Here is a 17,821-nt window from a genome sequence, read left to right as displayed (position 1 = left end):
GTTCAGTCGCTCAGTCGTGTCTGACTCTTTGTGACCCCATGGACTGCAGCACGCCAGGCTTCCCTGTCCATCACCCTCTCCCAGAGCTTGCTCAAATTCATGTTCATTGAGTCAGTGATGCCATCCAACCATCTTGTCCTCTGTTATCCCCTTCTCCTGCCTTCAATCTTTTCCAGCATCAGGGTCTTTTCCGATGAGTCTGCTCTTTGCATCAGGTGGACAAAATTTTGGGGTTTCAGCTTCAGCATCAGTCCTTCCAGTGAATATTCAGGACTGATTTCCTTTGGGATTGACTAGTTTGATCTCCTTGCAGTCCAAGAGATTCTCAAGAGTCCTCTCCAATATCACAGTTCAAAAGCATCAATTTTTCAGTGCTCAGCTTTCTTTATAGTCCAACTCTCATATCCACACATGACTACTGAAAAAACCATAGCTTTAACTAGATGGACCTTTGTTGTCAAAGTAATATCTCTGCTTTTTAATGTGCTGTCTAGGTTTGTCATAGTGTTTCTTCCAGGGAGCAAGTGTCTTTTAATTTCATGGCTGCAGTCACCATCTGCAGTGATTTTGGAGCCCAAGAAAATAAAGTCTGTTACTATTTCAATTGCTTCCCCATCTATTTGCCACGAAGTGATGGAACTGGATGCCGTGATCTTAGTTTTTTGAATCCTGGATTGCAAAGTCAAGTGGGCCTTAGGAAGCATCACTACAAACAAAGCTAGTGGAATTCCAACTGAGCTATTTCAAATCCTGAAAGATGATGCTGTGAAAGTGCTGTACTCAGTATGCCAGCAAATTTGGAAAACTCAGCAGTGGCCACAGAACTGGAAAAGGCCAGTTCTCATTCCAATCCCAAAAAAACGCAGTGCCAAAGAACGTTCAAACTATTACACAATTGCACTCATTTCACATGCTAGCAAAGAAATGCTCAAAATTCCACAAGGTAGGCTTCAACAGTAGGTGAACTGAGAGCTTCTGGGTGTTCAAGTTGGATATAGAAAAGGCAGAGGAACCAGAGATCAAATTGCCAGCATCCATTGGATCATAGAAAAAGCAAGAGAATTCCAGAAAAACTTCTGCTTCATTGACTATGCCAAAGCCTTTGACTGTGTGGCTCACAACAAACTGGAAAATTCTTAAAGAGATGGGAATACCAGAAAGCCTTACCTGCCTCCTGAGAAACCTGTATGCAGGTCAGGAAGGAACAGTCAGAACCGGGAATGAAACAGTGGACTGGTTCTAAATTGGGAAAGGAGCAGGTCAGGGCTGTATATTGTCACTCTGTCTATTTAACTGCTATGCAGAGTACATCATGCAAAACGCTGGGCTGGATGAAGCATAAGCTGGAATCAAGCTTGCCAGGAGAAATATCAATAACCTCAGATATGCAGATGACACCACCCTTATGGCAGAGAGTGAAGAGGAACTAAAGAGCCTCTTGATTAAGGTAAAAGAGGAGAATGGAAAGGTTGACTTAAAGTGCAGACTAGTATAGAGGTTCCTTAGAAAACTGAACACAGGATTACCGTGTGGTTCTGCAATCCCACTCTTACACATGGATCCATAGAAAACCGTAATTCAAAAAGATATATGCTCTCCAATGTTCATCTCAGCATTATTTCCAATAGCCAAGACATGGAAACAGCCTAAAGATCTATTGACAGATGAATGGATAAAGAAGAGTGACATATTTATACAACAGAATACTGAGCTGAGCTGAAGTCGCTCAGTCATGTCCGACTCTTTGTGACCCCATGGACTGTAGCCCCCCCAGGCTCCTTGGTCCATAGGATTTTCCAGGCATGAACACTGGAGTGGGTTGCCATTTCCTTCTCCAGGGGATCTTCCCAACCCAGGGATCGAACCTGGTCTCCCGCATTGTAGGCAGACGCTTTACCGTCTGAGCTACCAGGGAAGCCAAACAACAGAATACTACTCAACCATAAAAATAAATGAAATAATGCTATTTGCAGCAATATGGATGGATCTACAGATTAGCATACTAAGTGAGGTAGCCAGACATTAAAAATATAAGATCATTTATATATGGAATCTAAAAAAAATTAAGTGATACAAATGAACTTTTCTACAAAACAGAAACATAGACTCCAAAATTAGTTTATGATAACCACTGAAGGTAGAAAATCTTAATTTGTACAAAAACATGCGTGAGGTAGGATTAAATGGGAAGGTAGGTGGATTATAACAATTTTTTTTTACTTAGGAATTTCCATTTTATTCTATCAAATGTATCTGGAATATTGACAAAATTATACTAGTTCTCAATGGCAGCATCAGCAAGATGGTAGATAGCTCTGTGGTTCTTTAGCTTCTATTGCCTGAATTCTAACAAGAAGTCTTAAGTTTTTAATACATGTACATATGTTTATGTATTTCTTCAAAGGACAATTTTAGAACATTAACTTGAAATATTTAAATATAAAAGTTGATAAAGGCAACGACTATTTCAGAATTTCTATACAAATAAAAATTAAACCTTTTTTTGGTAAAAACAGAAATAGATAATCTTTTTTTAGAGCTCAATCAAATAGGAAGGAAACGAGTTTTTGTTGTTTAAGAATAAAATGCTCACAAGGAAGGTGAAATACTTGTTTCTACTGGATATTCAACCTGTACAAATATACATTTAAATAGCTACTTTCCCTGGTATCCAGTCCTTGAAATATCCATTTAAATAGCCTTAGCTATGACTACCTGGATTTTAAAATAGTTCTGTTTTCAGTGTCAAACATTTGGTATCCATTTGCTACACTTAAAAAAAAAAAAAAGGGTTGGGCAATGTTGTGTCTTTTAAGATACAGTAACATGACAGAAAGTGACAAATGGGGGAATATGTCACAATGAAGCATGATATATTATAGCAGAGTGATATGCTGATACTCAAAGAATCCATAATATGCATCTTTCTTTTCATTTGCTGCTAAGCAGAGGAGATTATTCTTATAGATTAAGAGACTACTGTCACATCTTAGGTAACAAAGTAAATATATTTCACTACATTAATATTTCTGTATAAGACAGTTATGTGCTTTTTCTGTACTTCCTATTAATTTCAGATTAGCAGGAGATGTATTTATAAATAGAATTCTATTCCTTATGCCTGATTTATCCAGTAGCAATACAGTTTTCTGAGTCTGAATTTCTAAGTCATTAAGAATAAAAGATTAATGCCAACAATGGACAAAGTATGACTGAATAAGAAAAATATGTCTAAGTACAGTGATGTCTTCATATAATCTCCAACAAGATTCTTTATAGAAAAATAAACAATGCACAAAAATCCCTAATTTTAAACAGAAAATTATCCAGCTAATTAAAATAAATTTTAAACAAAAATTTTATTGTCTTTTAATGTGCTCATTGTAGACTTAATATATCTCATATGTTATTTGTTCCAAGTAATAGCAACCACTAACATCAATAGCATTTGGTAAAGATAGCTTAACTTTGTTTTTTTAATTTATGACTAAGAACGGCTGGATTTTTCTTTCTTTTTTTTTTTTTTTTGCAGAGAGGTATGTATGTTACCTAATACCTCAGAAAATCACTAAGGTATATTTTGAAGCCAAAGCAAACTAAAATCTGTGCTATCGGACATTGGTGATCATGATATATATTAATACTAAAATACTATGCATGGTAATACAAATGCAGTATTAGTGTTAAATTGAAAAGAGGCAGTGGTTTTATACTAAAATTAAAGAATATTTTTTCTTTTCATCATAATTCTTTCTATCCCTTTTCTTAACTTCTTTTATTATTTCCTCTTATTCATCATCAGAAAGGGAAGACCACTGGTCAATCAGCACAGTACCATCTCAAAAATATTGGACTGTGGGTTAAAAATCAAAGTCTGTTTTATATATAAAAAGGCTATATAGGGTAATCTAAATAATCATCCTGAGATAATCTGTTATTAAGTATTATTGATACGACTTTCCCAGACATGAAGTTGATTCTTAATTTTTTTCCTTACCTATTTTATATTAATCCCTGCATATACTAGGGCTTCCTCGGTGGCTCAGACTATAAAGAATCCAGCCTGCCAATGCAGGAGACATGGGTTCTATCCCTGTATTAGTTTAAAATAAAAATTCTTTGATATTGTGAGCATTGCTTTAAGTGTGAAACTCAACTTTTTGTGTGTAATAGATTTTTAAACTCCAAATGAAATGTTTTACATTCAGTAAGGAGAATATTTAGTCATAGAAAATACCATTTTTGAGGTGAAATGACATTTTTCTCTATTAGAAAATTATAAAATATTAACTACACAGAATGTTAATTTTTGTAGGAAGAAAAGGCACTTGATTTTATGTATGTCATCTTACAGATGACTTTTTTTCCCCACAAAGGTCTATTGACCATGATTTCCCTTAGATACAAAATCAAAACTGTTTCAAAATTATTGAAAACTTGAGGACAGACATTTACTTAATGAGTGATAAAGATTGTGAATCACAACATCATATTATAAAACCAAGGACCAAAATATTCCAACACAATTATTACCTCCCAGGTTACAATTCTTACACAGAAATGTATAATTTGTTTCAGATAATGTTTATTATCTCTCAGTTACATAAAAAAAGTAAAAACTGTGCAGCGTTATTTTGTAACCATAAACATTTTATTTTAAAAATATAATAATGTTTTTATTATTTGGAGGAACAGCATTATGATAATCATCATAAATATTTCCATTTCTATAGACACACTATTTCTAAATCACTCGACATCAACAATTTCAGTCCATTACATCTGTATCTGATTTCTAGAAAAATGCTCATTTAAACATGAAATAGATTAATTCTTCTATAATGCCCATGGATAAAAAAATAAAATAAAGCTACTTATTCTCTATGTATTTAGATTTCATGTTTAAATTTGCTTTATTCAGTCTCAAGATTAATTTCAAACTAAAACTTGCTATTAAACAGTAGCATCTCAATAAAAGAGTAGTACAAGCAATATGTGATGGATTAAGGCCACATATTGGATTGCATTAAATAAAGTCACTGAGCATCTTTAAGGATATGGCTCATCGTGAACTAAACAAGCCTTTCATTTATTAAGTTATAAACCTTTTTACAACCTCATATTTTTTTCATCTTGATTTATATCTCAGTCCTTCATAGTGTACATAAAAGACCACATAAGACCAAATTCTGTTGCCCTGGAGGTAATCCATCAACAGTAAATATGTTTATAAAACATTCAGTATCTCCAATGGAAAATTTCAGTTCATAAATATGATGATAATTTAATATTCATTAAAATATTTGGAAAGAACTAGAGAAATCACATGGATTCTGTCATTCATTTCCAATCCTCAGTTCATCTCTACTGTGGATATATATTTTGTAACTTAAATTTAGTATTTTCTCAAGTTTCAGAGATTAGAGTAGCAAATCTAGGGTTCTTCCTAGTATTACTAGTTATCACTTTGTGGTCCCTCTTCCTTCTCACACAGAGACCTTTAATCAGTTGGCTTCTTCACCATACAATTCATAGTCAGTGTATGCTGGCAAATGTTCAATGACCGACTTTTCAGAAAATTTTTTATAAAAGTCTTAGTAATACTTTTACTGATTTCTGGGGTATGCCCATCATGGTCATTTTCTAGCTACTAATGCAGTGTCATTGAATAAGGAATAAGAAGAGATTCTCAGCAGCACACGCTATGTATGGTAGTTCTACCATACGGATATGATAGCTGTAAATAACATCAATAACACAGTAAATATGGTAAAGAATGTTGGAAGTAATAAGTTGTGAATATTTATTACATTTGATTTTAATATAGTTTGCTTGCTTATTGTAAGTCCATGTAATTTGATTTTTTTTAATGATTATTTTGAACAACTAAAAGTCCCGAAAATTTAACAGTTGGCCCTTGTGAGCTGATATAAGCTCAGTACAGCAAGGAGTTTACTGCAGAGAATTTCTCAAAAGTGATACTTTAAAAAAAGAAAAACACATGGTACTTTAAATATTTAGTGTTAGAACTATAAATTTTTAAAAGTATGAAAATCAGAAATCTTATAATAATTTTATTAGCATTCATCTGTCAAATTTTAGGAAGCCAGCATTTCTGTCTCTTGCACTAAAATCTTTGTTATTATAATTTTCTTAAGCCTATATCTTTTTTGTCTGGCTTAGCTGAGATACTGCTTATTATTTTTGTTAAATAATTTGTATCTTTGACGATTTCTGGGCAACATTTTCAACTTACATTGTCCACTTCCTAAGAGAGAAAGAGGATGATGGGTAGACAATAGATACAGGCTTCCTTTGAGAGTTTCAAACTGATATATGTAAAGGTAGCCCTGGAGGTAGGATAGAGTTCTGATTGGTCTGGGGTGGGTGGTGTGAATTGGATGCTATTGTATAAGGGTGGTGGTTTAATAACTAAGGTGTGTCAGACTCTTGCAACTCCTGTGTAGCTCACCAGGCTCCTCTGTCCATGGGATTTCCCAGGCAAGAATACTGGAGTGGGTTGCCATTTCCTTCTGTATGGGATCTTCCCTAGGGACCGAACAGACATCGCCCGCATTGCAGGCAGATTCTTTACCACTGAGCCACCAGGAAAGCCCTGTGTTAATGTGTATATCAGCCTTTGTTTTTCTGGGTTACCTCCACAGCTCCTTCTACATAAAACAACATGGCAATGAATTCAAAGCACGTTTCTTCACTTTTCCATTTTATAGACTACCTTGGTGGCATAGAACTATAATCTGTCTCATTTGTGGCCCTGAAGTCATAAACAGGAAGGCAGTAAGTTTGGTTGGTGGGACATGAGACAAATGCATTATGGCATTTGAATTCTTAATGAACTAGTTGTTTCCTAATAACAGAACCCTAGAGTTATACCAGTCACTATTCTTCATGGTTTTACATAGAATTTCAAGGAGAAAGTGTTCTTTCTGGCTAAAGTGACTTACCTGCTAATTTCCCAAAGATCAAATTTCAGAGAGATTAACAGATATGGAAAAGGACCTCTTGAAAGGAGGTAAAGAATGAATGAAAGAAAGGAGGTTTCAGTTTCATCACTACTAAGTGTTACTATAATTTGAAACTCATTTGAGGTTATAGATATCAGATTTTTTAAAAAACTGGCATTTTATATAGCAATTTAAAAACTGCAAATTTCTTATTTGAAAATTAATATGGTTTAGTCTCATTGGCATTATTGGTACTGGGTACACACACTACAATAATCTGTGGTTAGGATAAGAATCATTTGATAATTATTGAGTGTTTTGATTTTTGACCATTTCTGAGTGTTTTTACTATACCCACCTCTCTTCTTTCAATAAAGGAGTCCATTCTAGCTAAAATCCAAGCTTCTGACTCTCATCTGTGTTTACCATCATTACAATTGGAATGAGTAATTTTTCTTCTACCCATCATTCCCCATGAGAATGTGAAGTTTTCTCATATCATCTGGATCTAAGATGAATGAAACTTGACACATTTATTTAAAGGAGCTGCTTAACTATATCATTACTGCATGAAACAATCTAAGGTTGCTTCTGACATTTCACAGTATGTGAAATTCACTGTGAATTAAAGTGAAATGAGTAACTAATAAGAGAAAACATAGTTATTGGATCTATTTTTTCCTCCTTATATTTGCAGTATAGTGGAGATAAGAATCACGAAGCCAGAACTCATCATTCTCTCTTTGTTAACCCTTTAATAAGAATCCCTGTCTTACTGAATGTTGATGTAATTGGTTAAGCACATCAAGTAGAAGAACTGTAGACTATTTATTAATCTGTAGTCTTTAATTAATTTATTTAAATAGACGATGTTACATTGAAATAGAGATGTACTTTTTCATGGAATGACTTTATTTTAAATTCAAGCTCCTGAATGAAAAAAATAAAAAGCATGTCTATTTTTGAAATTGCATTCTATCCTGAAAAACAAAATAACTAATGTTCTCACTGATAAAGACCTAAGACGGCAGTTAATTTTTTTTTTTTGTTTGCTTTTTTTAGCTAACATGAGGCTTTGAATGAACCTCTCCAGACATTTTACCTTAAAGTCACATTTTAGAAGATAACAAAAAATGTTAAGATAATGGATTTTTAAAGCACAATTTCTTTAAGGTTTTGCTTCATGCTTTTAAATGCATTTTAAGAATTGAAATTTCAATAGTCATTTCCATATTAAAATTACAATTTCATAACCAAATTCTGTGTTTAATTACTACACTAATCTTGGTTAAATAGTATAATATTGCTTTTTCTGAGTATCACACATCAAGTGTTATTGATGGCATTATTTTAGAAACCCTGTGACAAAGATCTCATTTAATATAGAGTTTATGAACATTTTACTTAATCCAAAATAGAATGATATATTTAATCTCTGACCAGTTTGGAAGGCCAATGCTGACTATGTAAACTAATATCCAAGTATTTTGCTTGCTTTGCTGATTTTAAAGTAAATGGCAAATGCTGCAGATTTATGGTATAGTATATTGATGAAAAACACATTATATCTACCATGTTCAATAAGTAACAAATTTAAGGTTTGACCACTAGTAAGTTATCAACTCATATAAATCCCACCACATATTAAATAATCAAAACCTTCTGAAAGATCAAATAAAGGACATCAATTTAAACTTTTCACCAGAATTTTGGTTCATGAATATCCCTGACCTATCCACGGATCAATGGAATAATTTTTTTAGTTTGAATAGAGCTCTATCTCTTAATACAACACAGTAAGTTATCAAAGTTTAAAGTCACTAAAAATTTTCCACTTGGTTTCTTATTCAATATTTTAAATATATATTAATGTGTATGTTCACAGGAGAATGACCAGGGAATGCTTTTATTACTGGAGAAAAAAGGAGTTCAAATAATAAGTTCTTGAAACTGTACTGAGAAGCATACTCCTAAGTCATTAAGGCATATAATGTAGAGAAAAAAATTTTAAAAACTGGTAGGAATATATTGAAAAATACTAAATTATGAATAAGTTAATATTTTAAAACGTCTGAATTTCAAGCACAGTTTTCTTTGTATGTTCTAGAAGCCAGTCTAGATATGATGAAGTACTAGAATCTGAATCTGGACTTGGGCTTATATTTTGGTTCACATTAGCTGTGCAGAAGTCAGTGTAGTTATGACATAGCCAGTTTATCTTTTGAAGGATTCTTAGGAATATCTTGAATGAGCTGGGAGCAGGGATCAGGGTAGGGGAATGAGTTGGTCTTTCATGGCTATGAATCGAGTTGTGACACCAGGACAAACTATCAGTATTTTTGGAAGTTCTAGAGAGGCACCTGCAAAAATGGAGAAAGAATAATCTTTGGAATTGGAAAACATCTGCCAAGTTTTACTATCTTCTCCAATGAAAGCTTTCCCACGGAATAGCAGATTATTTTTTTTCTACAGTGGGACACTGATTATATCATTTCCTAAACTTCTACCATTTATAATTTGGTGTCCCTTACGATTTAGGCCTTTGGTGAATCATCATAACCTTCAGAATAAAATCTATGCTGCTTTTCTTGAACTAAGATCTAGATCCCATTTCCTATGTATCATTTCTCTCTATTTTCATGTTCCAGTCATATTAAACTGTTTGAAGATATCTGAATATGCTTTGCTCTCTCACCTCTCTATGCCTTGCACATATTACCTGAAATGTCCTTTTATTTTAAAATTCCTTTTTTGAACTTCTTTGTTTTACTTGCTTTGGAACTCTAACATAAAATTTTCTCCTCCGGAAAATGGGATTGACATATACACACTAGCATATATAAAACAGATAACTAACTAATGAGCACCTACTGCATAGCAGAGGGAGCTCGACTCAACGCTCTCTGGGGACCTCGGTGGGAAGAAAATCCAAAGAGGGGATATGTGTATACACACAGCTCATTCACTTTGCCATATAGCAGAAACTAACACAACATTGTAAAGCAATATCCTCCAGTAAAAATTAATTTAAAAAATAGTCCTTGTTCATATGTACACTGTTTACATATTAGTATAATTATGCAATATATTGTTATATACAGTATATATATATATTCTATAATAGAAATATAATATACTCACAGAACTTTTTCATCTTTGAAACTGCAACTATATATCAATTAAACAACACTTCCCCCTTCATCCCCTCTCCCCAACCCCTGATATCCAACATTCTATTTTCTGTTTATATTGAACTTGAATGTTCTAAGTACTTCATGTATGTGGAATCATACAGTATATTTCTGGGACTGGCTTATTTCACTTAGAATAATGTCTTTACGTTTTATCTGTGCTATAGCGTATGGCAAGATTGCCTTTTTCTATAAGACTAAATAATATTCCATTGTCAGTACATACCACATATTATATCTATTCATCCATCAATGGACATTTGGGTTGTTTCTACCTCTCGCCTATTGCTAATAATGCTGTTATAAAAGTGGATGTATAGATATCTTTTAGAGGCCCTACTTTCACTTCTTTCGGATGTATACTGAGAAGTGGGATGACTAGATCGTATATTAGTTCTAACTGTAAGTTTTTGAGGAATTGTAGTACTGTTTTCCAAGCTGTTGCCCCGTTTTACAATCACGCTAACAGTGTGCAAGGGTTCCTTATCCACATTCTCACCAACACTTTTTATTATCTTTTTTTTTTTGATAGGAGGCATCCCAGTGGCTGTGAGATCTCATTGAATTTGTAAATTGCATTGAAATAGCCGGACTCCTGATTACATCATTAAGCCACTGAATCCAGCTAGGGCTGCATGAACTGAAATCTTTTATAATTTCCTCAAGTCAGGTTGAGTGTCTCCACTTATAACCCCAGAAATTTTGTCTGAGATACCTCTCTGTGTCCCAGTGTACCTGCATACCTTCCCACAGAGGCTTTAGTGATACTTTTGATATGCCACCACAAATCAAATCAACGAGAAGTCATCTGGAGTTAACAGGCATTCTTGTAGGGAAATGCAAATATACCTTCTACTCTCTTTTTAATTAGAGGATAATTGCATTACAATGTTGTGTTGGTTTCTACTGAACAACAATGTAAATCAGCCATAAGTATACATATATCCCTTCCTTCTTGAACCTCCCTCCCACCACCCCTCCCCCACCCCACCATCTAGGTGGTCACAGAGCACCCGGCTGAACTCTGTTACACAGCAGCTTCCCACTAGCTATCTATTTTACACATGGCAGTGTATATGTTCCAATGCTACTCTTCCTTCTACTCTCGAGGAACTTTTAGTTAAACTTTACATGAACTACTTTATCCAGCTGCTTCCTTCCAACATCTAACAAAATCATCACTGAAGGTTTACTGCATGAAGAAGGAAGAAGGAGGCAGAGGAAGAGGAGGAGACGGGGGAGGAAGAGGAGTGGAGGTTGGAGAAGAGGAAAGGAAGAAGAGGAGAGAGAAGCAAGAAAAATGAAAGTAACTTGATATCCTTGAGTACTCTCTGCATTAGAACCTTCTCCACCCTGTAGTTCCTGCCTGAGCTGAAGAGGTGCACCATCTCAGGAGAGCAGTGGGTATTAGGAAACATTGCTACCTGAAGTTGGGAGTCTAAGCTAGAAAGGAAGATCAGAGAATGCCGGATACAAACATTGCCTATTTTATTAGAAACAGTCTTTGAGAAGAAAAATGAAATAATCATCCATGCAAGAGTATTGATACATGGTCTCCTGCTCTCAAAATTATGATAATGAAAAGCCTGAATATTGATGCAGACAAAAGTATGATGTATTTACAGTGAAATAATGGGAGGGACAACATGCAGAAAGGTTCATAGTAAAATAATTGATACCTAATACTAACCTGAAAAATCATGAAATAATAGTATTATCAAATTATTTAGAAGTACAGTTGTATGAGAAACAGAAATGACTAAATGTGGCATAGCAAGAAATTACATTTAAAAATTACCTCTGACAAAGGGCAGAGGTGGGAGTGGAGTATGGGGCTGATTGTTTTTAATTTACTAAGCCTCAGAAAATTTTCACTTAAAACCATGTTCATGTATAACATAGGTGAGAAAGGAAAAGAAAGTCACTACCTCCCAACAGGACACCCTCACACACTGCACTCCGCCAGTCCAACCCTTGTAGATAACTACTGAGCAAGTGTATGCAATCTCTGTGGGCGGCTGAGACATGTGTATATGACCCTGCTTGTCTGTGTATATGCGTGCTTAACCAGTTAATTCCTGTTATAATTCTGCAACTTGTTTTATCTCTAAAGAATATACCAGGAATATCTTCCATTTTTTTATGCTACATAATTCTACAAAAGTAGCCATTTATTTAGCCATTTCCCTGATATATGCTCTTATAAAAGTTCTTTTGTCCTCATTTTGAGGAATATTTTTCAAATACATAAATATAAGGTTTTAAAGTATTGATTTAGTTCCAGAGATTATTTTATGGCTACAGTGATGAAAATAAAGTGAATAAAGAGAAATAGCTACTTAAGTAATTATAATACCATGTAATGAGTTCCATAGAGGGTTGGCAAGAAAGTCTACAACAAATATAGTATTATAGAAGAAGAGGTTCATGTGAATTCCCATCTCCATAAGAAAAAATACTAGAATGACAGAAAGGTGATGAAACTATAAAAATACATTATATCAGGGGGAAAGAATGATTTATTTATTTTCTAAGACTGTAATAACCATATATTTTTCATTGAGATGAAAAATGTAATCCAAAGCTCTGAGAAGTTTGGTGCACCTCAGCTAACCATGATTTAGTAAGGAGGAAAATAGGGCAGGAAGAGAAAAGGAGGAGACAGGAGAAGATGGAGGGATAAACTTAGAATAAATAGTTTCTCTACAATAATAGTTTTTTAAAATGTCTTACATTAAGGCTATATCTGGATGTGTGTATTTTGAATAATTTGAGTCCTCAAATGGGGGTGATGGGAGTAGCTTCCTAAGGATCAACTTGATGAGACCAAGCAAGAAACTTAACACACTCAAATCAAGGTGAAGAACTGATTACACTCTGACCTTAACCAGTGTTCTTGAAATGGTTATATAAAATTTAATACACATTGACATTATGCTAATTAACAAAATCTTAAAGCACATGCCAAGAAGAAAAGCCCTAGCAGAATATAGTTTGTTTTGGACCATGAAATAATTTGGGGTCTAAAGAAAACACACCAAAAAGTACCCACAAATAAACCTCTAAAAGCTAACCATTTCAATAAAGAGCATGGACGCATTCACCAAATTTCATTCTAGAATCAAGACAAAGGTGTCTGGTATCTAAAACAGTAAGTTAGAGACAAAGGTCTAACCGAGATATCTGATACTGTGAAATACTAAGCTCTGAATCTACTGACTTGGAGGCATGGTCAAAATCTTTGTAGGATAATGGGTCTGTTCCCAATATTGTACTTATATTCAGTTATCGCATTGAAAATGGCCAAAGGTAGATCTCAGATTTGAAAAATGGTGCCAGCAACTCATTATACGGGGTTTCACTAAAGGTTGTGCCAAATCTGTACGGATATGGGAGCACCTGGGGGTGCTGGATATAAAATTCCAGAAGCAAATTCTAGATATTGAAAATAAAAATGCTGTTAAAAGTTATCAGTAGAAGAAGGTTCCCTGCCACACAGTCTGGGAAGTAAAAACAATAGAGAATGGGATTCTGGGGAGCAGATTGCTGGTTCACTGATTCACGTGGAAGGCTTTCACCTATGTGATTAGTCAGTGTTTATATACATGAAGACCCCTGGAGAAGGGATAAGATACCCACTCCAGTATTCTTGGTCTTCCTGGTGGCTCAGTTGGTAAAGAATCCGCCTGCAATGTAGGAGACCTGGGTTCAGTGCCTGGGTTGGGAAGATCCCCTGGAGAAGGGCATGGCAATCCACTCCAGTACTCTTGCCTGGAGAATCCCCATGGACAGAGAAGCCTGGTGGGCTGCCAGTGAATGGGGTCGCAAAGAGTCAGACATGACTGAGCTACTGAGCAAGCACGGCTGGTAGACATGAAGAAATGGAGAAGTGGACAGCCAGCTCAATGCATTTTACTCTGATTTTACTTGTAGATGTATGCACATTTGCATTTGCAAATGAATATCTTTCTTGAATTCAGTTTTTATGCCTTTTGGCCAAGTGGTCACAGGCTTAAAACCTAGGCTGCTCTGAGTCAAGTTTTGGCTCTATCACCTCATTCTGACTTTGGGCAAAAACTTTAATTTACTTAGTCTCAGTTTCCCCATATGTGAAATGAACATAATAAATTCCCATGTCAAAAAGTTACTATGATTGTTAAATGTGGTGGTGTAAAGCATATCATCAGTTCCAAACACAGGGCAAATGCTAAATGGTAAACATGACAATATCTTCACATTCAATTCTTATTCTTTGGATAGAGTCATATATTTTTGTGCCTATTTTATATGTTTTCACAAAATTTTTTTAGTCATGTAGCTATCTGTCTTCATCGTGGGCACTGTTTGCCATAACTATTTTATTCACTATTAAAAAATCTTGACACGTTTAGGTTGCCCATTCTTATATTTTCTTATTGTGTTCAGCAGCAATAAGTCCTCAGGCAATGTGCTTTTTCATCTGTGCTTATTCACAATCTGAGTTATTGTTTTTAGAGTGTTTAAAAATGCCCAGTATATGCTTATTCTAACAATAAAAATAAATTAGAGAACCTAAATGATATAAAAACTATTTACATTTTGAAAAAATATTAAAGCACGGTTTCCTTCATAAAGAATAAAAGCAAAGTTAGGTAGAATTTCCAAAAAAATTAGATGTCAAATTTTCACATTAAAACTTTTTATTTTACTATAAAAGGGATATGGGTTTATATTATTTTTCATGATGCCAATAAGCCTATTATAGTGAACAGGATGCTATGCTGAATTGACCATAACTTTTTCATGACATGAGTTGGTGTTTACAGTAAAATATATTTTAAAAACTGTGAGTATAAAATATTAGTGGACTACAAATAATAATGGTTTCAAATTCTCCATTAAGAGTTTTGCTTTTCAAGGGCTTGACAATTTTTGCAACTCCTTCTGGTTTTGCAACTCCTTTATGGCTTTGCTTTAGAAAACATCCACCAAAACATCACTGCTCTTCTTCCATCTCAGTGTTATGGTTTTACACATTGCTAAATCTCAGGCAGATAAACAGATTCAAATAAAATTTGGTCATAAAAGGAAACAGCACCTACTGTACGTTGAGAATTTCGATGGCAACTTTCAGCCGAATGTGAATTAAAATGGCTAGGTTATAAATCCCCTGAAAATAAGGTTTATAATGGAAATGCTGACAGGCATTTAACGATAGCAGCAGTAGCTGGCACCACTGTAATAAAAGGACTTAAATGAAAAAAAAAATGTATGCCTCACAAAGACATGTGGATTTCAGGGTAAAGCTATATGCAGACTCAATGTAAGGATGGATGATAATACGCCTCAGCAATTATGATGCATGGGTGTTAGTAACAAAGAATCTTGAAATTCAACTTCCAGTCAAATTGTGAAAGAGTTTAAGGAAAAACCTGAATGCAGTATTCTTCAGCTGTGTTACTCTGGCACCATCATCCTCTTACCAATATATTTTATTCATGCTTTAGTATCAGAGCAGAGAAGAGCTTAGTCAGAAACTGACCCCCTTGAAAGCAAGATGGGCATTTCAACAGCCAGTCCTTTGGAACTCTTGTTATAATGAATTATTAAAGCCTTGGTTAGGCTTAGGTAAGAGAATACACACATTCTTTCAGGGACACTGCTCGATTTCTATAGTCAGAAAGTTCATAGTTCTGTTTCTTTCAGGTCACTCCCTGGGGGGGACAATAGCCCTGAGTAGCCTCTCTAAACCATCTGGATGCATAAAGTTCACCCTCTGATTATATCCAAGCAATAAATTAATGACTTGGTTTTCTTTTTCCTTCACAGTTAGCCACATGTTAATCTACTTTGTTTTTGCTTTCTACTTTTGAGCTTAAATTCTTCTTATGTTTATGAGTCATATAAAAATAAATGAAAGTTTCATATTTTTATTGTGACTATAAAATAAAATAAATGAGGTTTTTCATTCTGCTAAAAAAAAAGCAGATTAAAATAATTTTTTTAAACGTCTTAGTACTTGCCTGTAGATCCAAACTGATCACTAGTAGATTCTGGTTTTGAGACTCTCATGTCCCAGGTTATTCCCAAGGAACTCCACTCTGTAATTCTTCTAACAAATAACAAGCTCTTTGGTTATTTTGGGAGAGAATCTTTCCCTGGAAAAGGATAAAGGTACACTGGTGTGAGTGTCTGTGTATTCTTTCTTCATGGCTATAAATCCCACCCAAACTGTCAAGGTTGACAATCTAAAACGATAATCAAAACCACTTTTTACATTCGTTCTTGTAACTGCCGCAGGCAAGTTTTAAAAGATATGCTAACAAATCCCAAAGAATAGCTGGTATTAAATATTTGATATGAACTGAAATGAATACTGTAGATATAAAATTTAAGTCATATAGTTTTTTAATTTCTTATCCATCTGTAACTAGAGTCAATGTGTGTCCATCCAATTTTTAATTATTTAATCAAATTAAATTTAATTGAAAATAACATAAATATATACACAGTCGTACCTATTTAGATATGTGTGTATGTATATATATATATTTTAATTCATAGAAACTTGGGAAAAAAACAAATGACAAATTAAAGAAAAAGGTAGCTATTTTATAAGCTAGATTACTTTATTATTCTAATACCATAAGCAATATATAAAAAATCATCCAATACGAATATTTAGCTTTATTTGAATTGAGCATTTGTCATTATAGGGCTTCCCTAGGAGCTCAGCCGGTAAAGAATCCACCTGCAATGCAGGAGACCTCGATTCGATTCTTGGGTCGGGATAGGCTACCCACTCCAATATTCTTGGGCTTCCTTGGTGGCTCAGCTAGTAAAGAATCCACCTGCAATGCAGGAGACCTGGGTTCAATCCCAGGGTTGGGAAGATCCCCTAGAGAAGGGAATGGTGACCCACTCCAGTATTCTGGCCTAGAGAATTCCAAAGAGTCGGACACCACTGAGCAACTTTCACTTTTTCTCATTATACATTTTAGTGTGCGTTTACTGCTTTGTATAAAATCATGTATTGATTTATACCAAATACAACAAGAAGTGAGTAAATTGTGCATACACAGTCAATGCATTTTTATAAATTGCACAGTTTCATTTAACCCTACCCAGAGTAAGACCAAGAACATTAGCAGCATCCCCAGCCAGTTATCACCAATTCCAAAGATAATCACTTATCTTGGCATGGGTCTCTCAGGAACAGACACGAGTGTTTGAGTGCAGGTGCTTTACTTGAGAGAAGACCCCAGAATTCATCTAGTGAGAGCAGAGAAGTGAGGCCAGAAAGAGAGAGAGATGAAGAATGCATGCAGAAGAGTGCATTCACGCTACGGGCAACTGGCGTCAGCCCTTCAGTGAATGCCCTGAGAAACCGTGTGGAACAGTCCTGAACTGTTCTCCTGGAGGACGAGGAGACTCCGCTTATCCCCTGAATTCTATCTCTGATTTGTTGAGAATTTCTCTCAGGAAAGTTTAGTTATCTGTACTTCTGGGTTGGAAGGGTGAAAATGTGAGAAAGACTAAGACAAAATGCTGAGATCTCGTCTACTTTATCATGTGGTTCTTCTCATCAGAGTTAAGTACCGTGTCCTTTTGGTAAGAGTTAACGGTGACAGCTTCCATTCTGTGGTTGGTACTGTTAATATTTATATAATAAATGATATTTCTCAG

Source organism: Cervus canadensis, chromosome 20 (genome assembly GCF_019320065.1).
Source record: "Cervus canadensis isolate Bull #8, Minnesota chromosome 20, ASM1932006v1, whole genome shotgun sequence".
Taxonomy (NCBI): domain Eukaryota; kingdom Metazoa; phylum Chordata; class Mammalia; order Artiodactyla; family Cervidae; genus Cervus; species Cervus canadensis.
Note: the sequence above shows the minus strand (reverse complement) of the source record.